This window comes from Zonotrichia leucophrys, chromosome 2 (genome assembly GCF_028769735.1).
Source record: "Zonotrichia leucophrys gambelii isolate GWCS_2022_RI chromosome 2, RI_Zleu_2.0, whole genome shotgun sequence".
Lineage (NCBI taxonomy): Eukaryota > Metazoa > Chordata > Aves > Passeriformes > Passerellidae > Zonotrichia > Zonotrichia leucophrys.
In genome coordinates this window covers 134,689,494-134,706,621 of record NC_088171.1, presented here as the reverse complement: position 1 = coordinate 134,706,621, position 17,128 = coordinate 134,689,494, and positions in this window count along the sequence as shown.

Sequence of the window (17,128 nt, the reverse complement as noted above, 5' to 3'; positions counted from 1 at the left end):
CAATGAAGAAAAAAGAAAGCATTCATTCTTGAAGAATTAGGGATGCTAACATTATCAGCTTGAAAACACAACATGATAGCTTTTGCTTGGTACAAAATAATCTCAGAAGACATATTTGCCTTACCTCAATTTTATGAATCATATTTTAATTCATAATTCTGTATCACTTAAAGAAGGTGAAATGCAGTTCTGATACAGAATTGTCCAAGTAAAAGTGAAAAGATTCTTTCTTGTCCACAAAAATGCCCAGAGGAAAATCTAAACTGTGGAATCAATTTAGTCCCTTACACATACAGTGCAATATGTTTCCTGTTATGTATCAAAAATTCATGGCCAAGTGTTATTGATAAAGAACCCATTTCTTTTTATCTTTCCAGTGTACTGAAGGGAGAGGAAGTGGTGACAGAGGGGAAATAATGTTAGCACTATTTCTTTTGTCAGCTAGTTTTTCCCATTCTGTTTGGATTTTTGCTGGTTTTCTACTTTGTATCTATATAAGTAATATGTAGGTTGCTGACAAAATCACTTTTCCTTGGCCCCTTTCAAAACACTGGCAAATATATGAAACATCACAACAAACTTTGTAGTTTTCAGTGAGGGAAAGACTTTCAATTTCATTGACAAGTTAAATTCTTTTAGGACTAAAAACTCACATCCTGGCTTTACCTTGTAATTTCATTGTCTATTTGTTTTATCCAAAATTGTTAAAAAGCAGCTGTTAACTATGGAGGCAAGTACCGCAGAAACCCTAGTGCAAAATTACAAGGCAAAATTTACCTGTGTTACCTTTTTTGCTCACAAGGGCCAGTAAGATACCACATGGTGGTCAAAACTTATCAGCATTATAAAATCCATTAAGAGATATTTAATCTATTAAAATCAATGAAATTTTGTTTTTAAATTTATTTTTATAGTGATGGCTTTTGAGAAAACCATCTGAAAAAGTCTTACTTAATCAAATACTGTAGTCACATATAGTCACATACTATATCACTTATTTTGAATTATTTTCTTTTCCCTTCGGAAAAGTATCTTTCCTTGTCTTGAGAAACTTGAGAAACTATGACAAATTACTAATTCATTGCAAACTGTACCTCAGGTACATTGTTTAACCTTCCTGCTTGCATATATATCTGTGTGTGTGTATGCATGTGTGTCCGTATGTGTGTGTATCATTGTCAGAGCTCCATCCAAAGTGACCTTGAACACCTCCAGAGATGGGGCATGCCCAGCTTCTCTGTACATCTATTTCCAATGCTTCACCACCTTTAAAAAATTTATTCATAATGTCTAATCTAAACCTACGCTCTCCCTTGCTTTGTGACTACATGTAAGTAGTCTGTTTTTCCTTAGGCTCTCTTCAGTACTGGAATCAGGTCAACCCAAAATCTTCTCTTTCCAGGCTGGACAATCCCAATTTTCTCAGCCTTTCCTCAGTCGCTCCATCCCTGTCGCCATCTTGGTCGCCCTCCTACGGACTCTCTCAAGCAGGTCCATGTCCTTTCTGTGCTGGGAGCCCAGAGCTGATGCAGCCCTGCAGGTAGGGTCTCACCAGAGCAGAGCAGAGAGCAGAATCCCGTCTTTCTGCCTGTTGCCCATGCAGTTGTGGATGGAGCCAAGGACACGCTTGGCTTTCTGGGATGCAAGAGCACATTGCTGGGTCATGTCCAGCCTCTCAGCCACCAGCACTCCCAAATTCTTTCTGACATGGCTTGCTCTTGAGCCTGTATTGATACCACAACCCCAACCCAGGTGCAGCACCTTGCATTTGGTCCTCTTGAACCTCAGGATCTTCCCATTGTCCCAGTTCTTGAGCTTGTCCAGGTCCCTCTGGATGGCATCCTATCCTTCAGGTGTGTCAACTCCATCACTCAGCTCATCTGCAAATTTACTGAGGGTGCCTGTCTGTGCCATTAATGAAGATGTCAAATAATACTGGTCCCAGTACAGACCCCTGAGGGCATTGCTTTTCACTGACCCTCAGTGTGGCTCCGAGCCAAGCACATGCATTTTTTACAGAGGAGGTGAGCACATAGAATTATACTGAGTAAGTTAATGTGTTAGGGAGACAAAGGATAAATTTTAATTATTCCAAAGATTAATAATTAGTTTTTAATATAGAGGTATTTGGCTGCCCTCAGTGTGCCAAGTCAGTTTTTTCATGAATCGCACTAACTAGCAACACGCAGTAATAATATAAATCTTGACAATGTAAAGATCTTTAAAAGGGAGACTGTCAAAACATGACACACACAAATACTTGTCTCAGTTTAGGCCTTCATCTGTTTAAAATTCAGTTTCTAGTGGTGAGCCTTACTGTTATAGTAGCTTTCAAAAAACGTATTTTCATGATCATTATCCTGAAACTCATCATCCCCCAAGTGGTTGATTATCATTGTGTCTGGTTTCAGTGAAGAGGCAGAAAAGTATTACATGCACTTATCCCATTTAAATATTGACATTAAGTATATCTACTTATGTATGTGTTGATATGAAATACAGAATTCAGTAAATGTAGATCCTTCACATTTCCATTTGAATTTTCAGCTACCCAAAACAGTGGGAAGCTTGGTAGCTTACTCCTCACTGAGTCAACTCAAACATCGAATGCTGTTTGTTTACCAATTCGATATATAAACACATAAATGACAATAAGGGATCTAGTCTAGTATCTTGAGCCACTTCCTCCAGTACACTACTTTAAATTTGCATTATTTTGCTTTTCAGCAGTCCTCCATTTTGACCTGTGCTGTCTGGAGGACTCCTTGTGCATATGGTTGTAGGTTTCTACTGCATTACTCCAAAGAGGTTTGGTTTCTTTGCATTTATCAATTCATTTTTTGAGTACATGTTAACTTTTAGTGTTTATTGTAATTTATGACAAGCAGATGAGCACCTTTCCATGTGCTGTGTAAAGAATCTATTTTAGCTAGCTTAAAGCCTACCACCTGCTAACTTTATTTGAATCACTTATGGGGTAAGTCAGTGAAAAAGTGCTCACTATAGACTTATTCATATAACTCAGTTTTTCAGACCATTTCTGTGTTTCCCCTAAGCTATCTTGTTTGAAAAGTCCTCCTATACATAGTCATTTATTATAGAAAGAAACAACTCTGATAACTTTTCTCATTCTTGTAGTCTTTATCCAAACACAGAGACATTATATAATATTATTACTTTGCTACTACACAAATTGTACCATTCAAGTGGAGGAATGGTGCCAGAATTCCAAATAGAATTTGAGATGAAGGTATGTAATGGATTTATACAGCAGCCTAATGATTTGTCAGTATTTTGGGTCTTTTTGTCTGCTATTCAATTTCTAAAAACTTCTATCATTCACTTTTCTTTACTGCCATAGTGTACTGAAGTACCACTTTCACAGATTTCTCTCTCATATTCCTAAGAGCTTTTTTCAAACTCTAATACCTGGCTCAGAAAACATAATTATAGATAGGAGTTTTATTTCTTTCATTAGGTTGCCCTTGTACCTAATTTCATTTATGTAGCATTTCATTTCCTTAATATTATGCAGGTTTTATTTTTAATTATTAACACTCATTCTTTGTCTTTATTAGTTAGTATAATCAGCAAACTTTCTCACTCAATTTTCCCAGATAATTTATGAATGTTGTGAGTAAAAATCTTGTCAGAGACTTTTATTTATGATGCTTCTATTGTAGAAACTAGGTAATTATGCTATCTTTTGCTTCTTGTAGCTTAATAACTTACCCATCCATCTGAAAATCTTAACTATTTTGCTGTCACAACTAAATTCTTTAACAGTGTTTGGAGAAGGATCTTACTAAATACCTTTTGGAAATGCAGATAAGTGTATCAACTTGATTTGCATTATTTATATTTTTCAAAAACTCTAACGGATTAGTCTGTTACTAAAGTAGTCCTAATTCAACTCTCATATATTATATTTATCCCTGTGTTTACAAATCTTTCTCCTAAGGTAATTTTACTCTAGAGCAGTTTACTTGGCTGCAATTTTTCTGATTTTGTACAAAGCTCTCTAAAAAATCACTTCCAGTCATGAGGCGATTTTAGAAAGACATGAGTCAGCACAATTCATAAATCAGTTAACTTTTTTTTTTCAGTTCCTCTAGAACACTTAAACAAATTACAATCCCGCCTACTACTCTGTAACATTTTATACTGACACTTCAGCTCAAGATGATACTATGACAGTCACATCCAGGAAGACAGTTTGACCTCTCCATGTTCTTCCATTTTTAAGCCAGATGCAGAATTTTGCATGTCCATAGAAGTGAAACAGTGCCCACTATACCATCAAATTAAGTAAAATGAGCTTAAAGAATATTGCAGAAGTTGCAGGAGTATCCTTGCCTAACTGCTTACTCACAGCCTCTTGTCCACAGTACAGGGGCAGCAGATACATTGGGAAACTCATTAATTGAGATGAGGACAGGAAGAGCAGTTAGCAAAAATTGTCATCAGCAAACAGAGTGTGGTGAGAAATTAATTTATTGACAGTTAGGATAAATTTGGATAGTTGAAAAATACAGACAGATTAAACCACAACCTTCTCCTCACCCTTTCCTTTTCCCAGGCTCAACTTCACTCTTACACTTCTGACTCTTCTACAATTGTGCACCATGTTCAGGGCAGGTGAATAGGGAACAGGGATCATGGTCAGTCTGAAACAACTTGTGTCTGCAGACCCTTCTTCCTCACACTTGTTCCTTGCTCCATTGTGGGTTCTCCGCAAAAGTTCCAATCCTTCCGAATCAACCTGCTCCAGATAAGAGTCCTCCATGAGCACACTGTCCATATTTGGTCCACTGTGTTCTCTTCTTGCACAGTCTGCTGGAGAATTTCTGCTCAACATCAAGAGCACCATCTGCCCTTCCTCCTTCTCTGACCCTGGTGACTGCAGGGGTGTTTCTGATCTTTTTTTAGCTCACTCCTCACTGCATACACAGTATTTTCACCCATTCTCCCAGAGGCACCATCGACTTTATTGAGAGGCTCAGTTGTGTCCATCACAAGGTCAATTGGAGCTGACAGGGAATGACTGTGTGCAGCATGGAGCAGCTCTGGCCTCTCCTCACAGAGGCCACCCTGTAGCTGTTCTACCAGCACCTGGGCACTGGCAGCACGTACAGTGCCTAAATTTTCTGTAAGCCACCAGAGAAGGGGATCAACCAACATTTTCTGCTGAGAAAGAATTTGCTGTGGTAGATGCAACATTAAGAATGTGAAGAAACACAGAATTTAGTGGTGGCCCAACTGAAGACATCCACTGCAAAAAGGCTTTGTTTTCATACCAAAACTAGTGTCTAAATTCCTTCTGCATTGACTGGAGAGGCAGTTTAGAATTGGATTCACACCAGTTGCCATAATATTTCCTGAATGAAGGCTGAAGTAAAAACTATACTGGGAAACAGTGAAGAAACAGAGTAGCTCAAATCCTTCTTCTCTCTTTGGGTTAAGTACATGAATGGCAAAAGCTCTCTGAAAACTAAAAATCAAAAATTTCCCTTTTTAAACACAAAGGAGACTAAGATAATGAAAGCCATCCAATTCCTAATAGACAAATTTCCTTGAGCTGAGGAGCTTTGGAGTCTAGAAGCCTCCACACCCCAGGGAGAATTCTTGAATGAGCCAACCATCTACAAATGCGAAATTTACCAGTTCATTAATTGATGATGACTCAGAGCTCCAGATGTGTCTAGAAGATTAGAGCCAGAGTTGTACTGTCCTCCTTCTCCAGTGCTTCTTGAGTACTCTTAAGTGTCACCTTGCTCAACAGGTTCACAATTATGAATCATATTTTTGGTGCTCAATGTATGGAGTGCTTAGTCACACTATTGGTGATTCTGCTCATCTCAATACAGAGTGCTGAAAAAGCTGGCCATTGGTGATTATATGATTCACCAAAGGTCACAAAAGCAGTGTAACTGTCCTGGGAAATTGAATATTATTCCAGTTAGGCTAGTGTTGCTATGACCTAGGTATCTTTCTCCCTCTAGCCACAAGACTATCAAAGTCACTACAAAACTGCTTTATGTTCCATGCAGATGGAAAGTGTCAGGAACTCCTGAGGTTGCCAGGCTGCAGTTTGGGTCTAACCCTTACAATCATCCAGGTAAAGATTATGGAGGAAAAGCAACTCAGGGGAATAAGATTACCAAGGCTAAAATAATTACTTTTTTGTATAAAGAAGAAAGCTCTGCATGAACTGTAGAGCTTTTGAGATAAACAGACTCATATGATTGTGTCAGTGTAATTTGGAGGGAGCTGGGAGAAGTGAAGCGGAAGTTTTTGTCCTCCAGGGAACTGTTCCTGCAGCCGACATCAACAGAGGCATACTCAGTGCACAGTGCCATGTAGCCTGACCCATCAAAAGAATAATTTAATCTTCAGAACTTTCAAATTCTCATCTCTCTGAGCCACTTAGGTTCAATTATTTTAATTAAAATTTAAATGAGATTACAATTCCTTGTTTGGCGTTTCAACGGTCACTAGGACTTTACAGCATTAGGCAATGTCACTTCCATATTAAAAAATTTGAGAAAACATCTCACATATAGTTTTACACTATCCCAGTACTGTTGATCTGGATTTATTTCACTGCTTCCTCTTTAATTGCTGATTGTTCCTGGGCTTTATAAGTAATATAGCCAGAAAAATGTGTATGGTCCAGATTTCCCAAAAAGTTAAATAAGTAGAAAGTCCATTGTCAAAGTTAATTTCCAGAGAGTATAAAGCACAGTTCAGAACTGTTCTTGCTAAATACTCTGGTCGTTTTGCTTTTCTCATTTTTTCAAAAAATTGTTTATTTTTCTGTCATTTCCATATTTTTATAAAATTATTAATATTCTCTGTGTACTCATTTACCTGTTCCTTCATCCTCTCATAGACCTGAGTATACATGGTGCTGTAACTTTTCTCACAAGTTATAAGCTTGACCTGCATGATATAAGCCAGCATTTAAGCAACAGGTACAGGTGGTGGGTGATGTAATTATAGCTGAGGCTTAGCTGACAAACAAAATAAATCAAGAAGGGATTGTATTGTATTTGTGTGGCCAGGTTTTAGTAGCAGGGGAATACAGGGGTGGCTTCTCTGAGGGGCAGATGGAAGCTTCTCCCATGTCAAAGAGCCAATTGCTGCTGGCTCCAAGATGGACCTGCTGCTGGCCAAGGCTGAGCCCACCAGTGATGGTGTTAGTGCTTCTGGAATAATGCATTTAAAAAGGAGGGGAAAAAGCCCTGCAACTGCAGACAGAGAGAGGAGTGATAATATGGGAGAAAACCAGCTATGAGTACACCAAGGTCTGTGAAGAAGCAGGGGGAGGAGGTGCTTCAGGCACTGGAGCAAAGATTCCCCTGAAACCCTGGTGCACACCATGGTGAAGCAGCTGTGCTTCTGCGGCCCATGGAGGTTCATGATGGAGCACAAGTCACCTGCAGCTTGTGGAGGACTCCAAGCAGGCAGATATACCTGAAGCAGGCTGTCACTCCATGGGAAGCCTGGCAGGACCTGTGGCCCCAGGAAGACAGGACTGCCACTCTGCAGGTGTTTGGAGCGCAGGTTTGCAGGCAGGACTTGTGACTCCATAGGGGAGCAAACCTGGAGCAACCTGTTCCTGAAGGACAGCACTCTGTGGAAAATATGCACAAAAGAGCAGTTTATGAAGAACTACAGCCTGTGGGAAGGACTCACTGTGCAGTTTGTGGAGGACTGTCTCTAATGGGATACTCAGGTTTGTTTGTTGCCTGGGCAGTGTTCAGGGGTAGGAAAGTCAGGTATGCAAATTCATGTTACCTATTTAACCACAGAGAAGCATGTATTGAGGTCCCTTTCCATTTTCCTTATTTCTTTTGTACTGTGACTCCTGACAGTGCTGACATACCCCATTTAATTTCATCATGTGAGTCTCTGAGTGTTGCTATTGTTCTATTGCATTTGTTCTATTGTCTGCATCTCTGTTCTCCTGGATGAGGGGTGAAAGGAATACAATTGATATAACTTATGTGTCCTTTGAAGAGAAAGAGTCTTAAATTAGCAGCTAAACGTATCTGCCTGTTCAATGGAGAGAAGAACCAACTTCCAAAGCCCCCCAGATGAGATACAAATCTATTATATTCAGGTAGAGCCCTATTGTGATTACTTTAGGTACAGGTTAGGAGCTATGAGTTGGGAATTATTCCCTTTGCTAGACTTTTATTGGGCATTTAAGTTTCTGATCCCAAACTGTTTTGCTGATAGACTAAGCTGGCCTTGGAGAAGGTCAAACAGTTCTGAATCTACAGAATCCCTGACTCATTGTCAATTATAACTAAACAGGATTCACAAACTCATCATTGTTCTAACTGAACTGAACTGTGAGGCTCTATTTCTTTTTGAATTGAAGTATTTTGAGAACATGCCTTATGCCTGAAGTTCTTCTACCTGCTGGGATTATATGGAAAGGATGATTCTATCTTACCCACTATGCCATTGTGATTCCTGGAATAACTGCCTCCCAAAAGTAAACACAGGTTTTATGCCTAAAATGTCTAGCTAGCACATGCCAAGAGAAAATCTGTAATGCACACAGTGTGGACTGCCATGGAAGCCAGGCCTGGGAGAGATTTGAGAACAAAGTTATTTGACACTCTGACAGTATTTTGATACTCCATATCTTCCTTGTAAAACTAGTCCTTCAGAGATAATATAGTATTTCTTTACAAAAGTACATGAATAGAAAAACTCCTCAGGATAGTTTTAAACTGAATGTATTACTTTAATCACAGTATGATCAAAGGCATGCAGTGGGAAGCTGGCCACTGTGGCAGAACAGCAACTTCCTGGTGTGGAAACAAGAGGAGTGCAGCCACACTTGTCACTTGTCATAGTGAGAATGTTTGACTGGTGCTGAAAATCAAAGCAAGGATTATCTATGAACCACAACACAAAAGCACTCCACAGTAAATCTCTCATCTAGCAATTAGAGAGCAAGTGAGCAAGTCATGGATAACAAGAATGTCTCTACATGTCACTTCAGGGTAACATTTTAAGTAGAAGAATTCTTGGGAAATAAAGAAAGATAATCAATATGGTTATTAATGACACTAATTTCACACAAACATCTGGGAAATTAAGCATGCTCTTTAGGAGTTGTTTTTTGCAGTAACTTGTAAAGGAATGAATAAGTTGCAAGCCAAATTTCATATCAATATATTGAGTGGTGTGGTAGCAATAATATTTATTTCAGCCTGGAAAACTTTCAGAAATTAAATGCTAATATAAAAATATCTTGAAAATAATTTTCAAATACTTTTCTTTTTCTGTTTTCTTGCATGCAGCTTTACATTTCCAGCTAAATATTTGGATTCTCTTGAATCTGAATATCTCAGATTTAAAATATAAAAATAAAGTATAAACTTATGAGGGAAAGAGGCACTTAAGTGAAGAAGTCTATATGTTGCATTTTAATATGGCACATACTGAAGTAAGAGAGTAAGATTTTGTCAAGTCTTGGGAAAACTGCATTCTGAATGTTTGTGCAGAACCTCATAGTACACTTTCGTTCAAATTGAAAGTGACTTGAGGGAACACTGGTTAGGTATTGATTAGGTCTACCTTTTTATACTAGTGAAGCACAGATCAAATGTGCACCTAAAATTTACGTATCTTATAGCAAAATCTCCTTACCAACACAGACTCATTTTCACCAATGCCAGCACTGCACTGCCAACATATTTAGAAAAAGGCAGTTTGACTTGTATGTATTGTGGATTTTATGAGTGTTTAATATCCATTAAAGTGCAATCCTTATAAGTCATAGTAAGTGCCCAGAGTTTTCCCACTTGGCTCAGTAAGTGTTCCATATAATATTGGTTTGATTTATTTTTAGTTTATTTTGAGTGGAAAATGAATATGTTCTATGCCATTGCATGCTGGTTTGACCTGAAGAAAGTAATATCTAATATATTCATAAGCTTAAATTCCATTGAGAGCTATTAATGTCCAAATGTTTAGTTGATCGTGTTTACCATTTCTAATAATTCAAACAAGCGACAAGAAAGAGGTTGGCAATCAGCTATTAAGAATATCTCTTATTCATAATCCTTTTTGTCTAACTAGTTAACACAGTAATTATTTCTTGATTGGAAACCTTTTTGAAGAAGAATACCTGGAAGCTAAATCTTGATTTTGGGCTCAAACATTAAAACAAAAATCTAATTATTTGCCACATAATTGTACAGCAATAGATTTGGAAAACTGTGTCAAATTTCTCATATGTGATTGCTGATGTTTACTAATCAGTTTTCTGCCTGCAGCATCACCTTTACCTACTAAATGAATGGTATTGAGAATACATGAATCAGCTTGGGAATTCTTTTAAATCTTTCAGAAACAATGCACTTCCATGAACTTAAGGATGTTGAAGTAGATACACTCCCCAAACCATTCTGTTTAGAACTTGTTTTTTCCTGTCAGTCACTTGTACTTAAGGCCCAGCCAGGGAACTTTTCCTCTTTCATAGGTGAGAACTGCAGTCAGCAATTTCTGTTTTACTCATGTACCTCTGATTTAGAATGGAAAGAACAAAGCTTCAGGTAGCTTAGGTATGTGATGAGTTCGGCCTCAGGTCCTGGATCAGCTTATAAGCACTGCTGTCTTTCTTGCAAGGACACTGAAACAATAATAAGTTTATGTTTTTCTTCCAGTAGGCTGAGCTTGCTCCTGGTTTCCTATGCCCACATGTATGCATGGGTGTAGAAAACCTGTAATGCTTTATAGCCTAAGATGAATTACATAAATATTGACATGGGAGAACACACAGATCTTTGCAAAACTGATCTAGCTTTACAAAATTTCCTTTGCTCTTAGTCTTCTGGTCTGCTATTGTGGTTTGATTTCAATAATTTTTTGTTGTTGTTGTGTTTACTCTTTGCCTATTTTTTCTAATTTGAATCATTAGACTCAATTTTTTACATTAAATTTGTCATGGTTGTGTTACATATAACAAAGGAGGGAACTCAGCCACCTGTTCATAATTTTTTGTAGTGGCCGTAACAGCAATCTCTCAGACATTACAGAAGTAGGTCCAGTGTCACTCCACCTCTTTTCCAACACAAATTAGTTTTTCCTACTCTATCTTGATTGGAAAAATAATGTTTCCTTCACCTTGCTCACAGACAGATACATCCATAATATATCCATAAATTGTCATTATCTGTTATTGTACAAATGCATTCCTGTTTTGAAGCTAAATTTGGCTCTAATGCTATACAATACCTGAAGAACAGTAGCTATAAATCTTACAGCAATATATACCAATTAAACCACAATGCCTTTATGAAAATTTTTTTCTGTTCTCTTATTTATTGACAGATTTTTTTTTAATTACAACACAATGAAACGATGGTAAGTACATAAGATGCAATAGTATAAAAAGCCATTTTTTAACCCTTCCCTTGGTTAAGACACTTACAGCAGACAAGAACTGCCCCACCCCAATTCCCCCCTTCTCAAACGAAAACAAAAAATAAATATAAATTAATAAATATAAAACAAATCACTGCACAGCCCTTAACTCTTTGATTGCCATGGCAAGAACCACAATGATGATTCTACCGTGTGACGTTCGATGGTTAAAGGTTGCCGCAGCAGTCAAAGGGTTATAGCATTGTAAACATAAGTATTTGTTGAAAATGTTCAGTCATGTTAATGGTCTACAGCAATGAGATTATTATCATGACCCCTTGACCTTTAATGACACAACAGTATAAGGAGTTAAAGAGATTAGCTTGGTGAGCTGTTACATAGATTAATTAACCCATTCAGTTTAACAATGCACTATGAGGTCTTGATTTACTAACAAAAGACTACCTGTGTATAATAAAACACTGTTCAATGCATTGATCAATAAAATCAATGAAAAAAATCAGTCTAAGCACCACAAAATTTTGCCTGATTATATCTGACAGTCATAATACACTTTAGCACCATTTAGTCAGCCTTGCATTTGCACACAAACAAGCGTTGTGTTTGTCAGTAGAAGCTACCTGAAGGAATAACATATGTCAGTTATAAAAAGGTTACCGTATAGAATGCTGTGTGAGCCAATAAAATAAAATAAAATAAAATAACAATAATAAAATGAAATTCAGTTGCAGAAAGCAAATAAATGCTCCAGTTATTTTGATTCTAACACACATCCTAATAAGCGGAACATGGCCATGAAATGAAAATGAAGCTATGCAGAGAAAAGGAAATAAAAATGAGAAATTTGTTTCACACAAGAGAAATCATCACATCCATATTCTGACTTATTTGTTAGACTTTGAAAAATAAATGAACAACTGTTGGGTGGTTGAAGATAAAGAGCTTGAAGATTTATGTTTAACAATATGTGAGTTTTAGGGTCATGTTATGCATAAAACCACTTTCAGAGCTATCCTATCAACTGCACAAACACCCTTGTCTCTGCTTGAAAGGTTGATTTCCTCTTTCTCAGACATGGAAGATAAATAAGCAAATCACTGGGTGGGCAGAACCAGAATTTTAGTAGCTTCTAGCTAACATATTGGAACCAGAACAACTTCTGTTGGAATTACAAGGATGAAGGAATATCAACAAAAGAAAATGGAATCAGCTGCTAAAATAACACTCAACAAGCAGAACTGAGGAAGAAGCTAAGTTCTGATAGATTCAAGAATAAAGCACCTGGAAAGAATGCAAGGTGCATGTTAATAATAAAGAGAAACAAGGATGTGTATGAAGCTTGGAAAACAATGCACCCTTCTTGTATATATCCATATCAAACTCTAGTTGACTACAGACTGACAAAACTAGCTACACATGCTTTAACTGCTAACAATACTACCACAGGACTGGCAAGGAGAAGACACTGCATCCCTCAAACAGTTTCTGATCATATAGGAACACCTATAACATAAAGCCAACCTCAGAAGTCAAACACCTGCACCTTTTTCTGCAAGCTGTGTCTGAACTGGGCAATGAATCAAGACTTCACTAGCAGATGACAGAGAGAGTTTTTTATATGTGATACCAAAAAATTAGGATCAATTGGAAAACAGTGCATAATAGCAAAGCATTCTGCCATGCAACAGTGCTAGCCTATTATGCTACAGCAGTATGTTAATTGATGGAATTGATGTATGTGTGGTAGAGGAAGGAGTCCAGCCATAAAATCCTTGTCTGGATACTTATGACACAGATTATAGACATCAGAATGCAAAGGAGAAAGAGAACAGGTTAAAGATGAGAACTGGAAACACTGAAAATAACACATACTGTTGAAATGCCATTTTCCAGTCTGCTCACATTTCAGAGATGTCATAAGCCATACATACAAGTAGAATTTTTAACAGACATACAATGTCTGGTAAAAATGGTAAAAAATGGTAGGTCTCTGGTGTTACACTATTGTACATCTGACAAGTCAAGTAGTCCCAAGACGCAAATAAAGAATCCATGATGATCAGCCCTGGCTGTACCATGCCTTTTTCATAACAGACTTAAGGATGGCAAGGTCAGTGGAAGGCAAAGGCTTCAATAATCTGCTGTAATTTAGAGCTCAGTGTTGTACTGGACAATGTACAAGACTCAGTGAAAGATATAGATCAAGCTCCTCAAATATTCGCAGGAAATTTGAGAAGGTACTACCTCTTCATTGTAGACACAAAAAGCTGCAATTCCTGTTGACTAAGTGCAAAAAGTCATACATGCTTAAATGAGATAGACAACAAAATTGTTTTTTGCTTATTTTTATAATGAACAGATCATTTCCCACTTGCCTACCAAGATAATAGAAAATTAAATATTGCCTTCATTAGTAAGGAAACATGTCCAGGTGCAGTGAGAAAAGGGTATGGAGGGGAATCAGAAGTTTGACTGTATTTATCAATTTACATATAGAAATAGATGATCCATCCAATGGCCATAAAAGTATTTCTGTCATATCAAATACTTCAGGACTATAATGTAAATAAAGATACATGGCTGTAATATAGACTAGTAGAAGTTAAAGTCTTCCTTGTCCTTCAGTATTTTATCCAGTGGAGTTCTTCAAATCATTTTGGATCTAATTTTTGAGAACAAACAGAAGGACATTTCACTATGACCAGTTTTTGCACAGAGATTCAGGTTAATATTAGTTTGACTAAATCCATCTCAAAAGATTTTGATTGCACCAGATAAATAATGTACTATGTATTACTATATATATTTGCAGTCAGGGTTAGAGCAACTATATTGAGAAGCTTTTTGACTGACTGCTATCTGGTGGGTTATGAATCCAATTACAGAATCCACTGGACTTTCTAAAGCCTACCAGATACCTTTGTTGTTGGAGGCCAATAATACTTTCCAAGCTATCACTAAGTTCTTGGTAATATCTCTTCTCTTTTATTGCTGATTACATGAAATTTTAGTGGTATCAGTGATCCTTGTCCCCATCTCTTTTGATAAATTGGTGTTGTACTTGCACCTATAAGTGAAAATGTTTTCATTCCTTTTCCTATTTTTCTTTTGGTAGTCAAAAATGGAAATGTTCTTATGCTACTTGTGTCTGTCTGTAGGCATTGACCAAAAGACCTAGTTGGTTTTCCTGTGGGTCCTAGAAGTTGTGGAAAGAAAGTTCATGACTAGTTTAAGTTTCCTCTGAGAAAGACTTCAACAGGGAGTTAATTTAAAACTGTATTTGTCACCACTGTGATCCCAGCACTACTATCAGTACACCGTCCTCTGAAAGTGGTAGCGTCTGTCGGATGGTGAAAAGGGAGGATCATGAACCTTGATCTATCTTGTGGAATGATTTTCAACCAGACACAGTAAGACAATACTATGATTTGACAAGTGATATCTGCATGTTTTAGAAACACAGTAAAGATAGATGTTACATGTGTGTGTGTATATACATATACATACATACATACATATATATATATATGACATATACATACATATACACACATATACACATATATACACTTGACAATGCTTTACCTATTTGATTACAAAGAGTAAGAGTTGGGAATAGAGTATTTTTATCATCACACATTCCTCCAATTCTCAATTCCTATTCAAGACTAAATTTTGTTGAGTACAAAAATCTCGTTATTTCCATAAGCTGTGAGTATTGAAAATGGCTATTCTGAAAGGTCTTTTTGATTGTTTTCATCTGCCTGGTGATGCATGGCCAGAATTCATAGCATTTTATCATATGAGGTAAAACACAACTATGTACCTATAAGCTGCATCTATGCCTTGCAGGTATGAATTGCAGTTGTCATGGTCATTTAAAACAGTGCTGTAGGTTGCTGATGATGTCTTCTGAATGCATGTCATGACATGTATCGTTTCTAAACTACATAATTCTACTTCTATATCCAAGCAGACAAACTGCTTGAGTTGACTTCACAATGTTCCCATAAGATATGGTGACCAGTATGTGAGCACTAGCAATTTTGTGGCGATGGCCAAGCAAAGCAAACACAGTATGTCCTTCTCTCCTCAGAATCATTGTATGCTCAAATATGAGGCTGTGCATTTACCTGCAGCATATCAGTTGTAAACCAGTACTTTTGAGACCTATTTAATATCATCTAATTTTAAACACTGACAAAGAGTATTAGAAACCATCATTTTGGAAAGTGATGGAAAAAGTGATACTGTGGTAAAACCTATTTTCTCTTCTTTAAGGTTTCAAAATGATAGTAAGGGAACCAAAATTTTATACCTTATTACATGGATTACCTACTGATACTAAGTACTCTTGGCTTCAACAAGGCAGATGAATTTATGCACAGCCATGTAAGCTATAAATGTGTATGTAAACTGGGTGTTAAATACCCACACATCAGGATGGAAATATGAATTAGAAACCTTATTTTATAACTCATCACAGAACCTTGCAAGTGGTGAACCCATATGGACATTCACTGATTGGCAGAGTTATACTGTTCTGTTGCCAGTATGTAAGTAACATAAAACCTCACTAAAACCCTTCAAACCAGAAAACCAGTTCCTGGAATAATAGATTAGTAAATGGGTTATCTAAGACACATGCATGACACAGAATGAACAGGGTTATTCATGAGGATGGAGACAATATTCAGTATATATTTTACTGTAAGAATGAAAGGGAAAAAAAATTAATGAAAGGCTATGAATTAAGATATGCCTCTCCAAGAAGATTAGGGCTGTAGTTATAAAAAGGACATAATTCAATTTCATACGGTAGAAATTACTATTAACTAAACAGAAAACCTTGGTTGTGTAGTGGGTATACTAACAATAATCTGTGGACAATGGTGCTCTACAGAAGCAGAAGAAACTAAGCTATGTCACTGGAAAACTTCATGCCATCATAAGTGGTTGGCCTGTGTAATTATTGTTTATGAAGTATTATTGTGACAGCAAATAGCACTATGCTGCATACACATCCAAGTACAGAAAACTGTCTTAACATGTTAGTTTACATCAGCCTTTCTTCATTTATGTCTTCTCTGCAAATAAAATTTATTTCATCTAACTGTTGGTAGCCCAGAGATATAATTAAAGCCATCTCCACAAAGCCAACATATTTTATGGACACCACTCACAGAATGTCCTCTTTCAAAGACAGAATGGGCAGCTGCAATTCCAAATGTTAATTAACTGACCATAATCTTCAGATGATATCCTAAAACTTATGTATACCTGTTTATAATTTATGTGTTTAACGATGTCTACATCTTTCCTTAAAATACATTTTGATTTTAGGAACAGATGCTTGCTGTGCTCAGACACTGATGATCCTTCAAAATTTGATCTTCTGATTATTATTGGGCATTCCTACTTATATACATACATTTATAGAATAACTCCATATCATAAAAAAATCTATGCTGTCTAAAATTAGAGGCTACCTTAGATCAACCCATCAACAAGTGATGGCATGCTTTTGACGTTTACCAGATATTTTCAGCATTGATGGCACTGGTGACAATGTCTTTCTCCATCAGCCTCTGACATCTCAGATGGCAAGACACAAGAATGGGTTAGACAGGTTTGACTCACACATTACATATTTTTCATGAGACTAGCAGCAGACAATTCATTTAATGACATGCATATATCAGAGATTAATTTTATG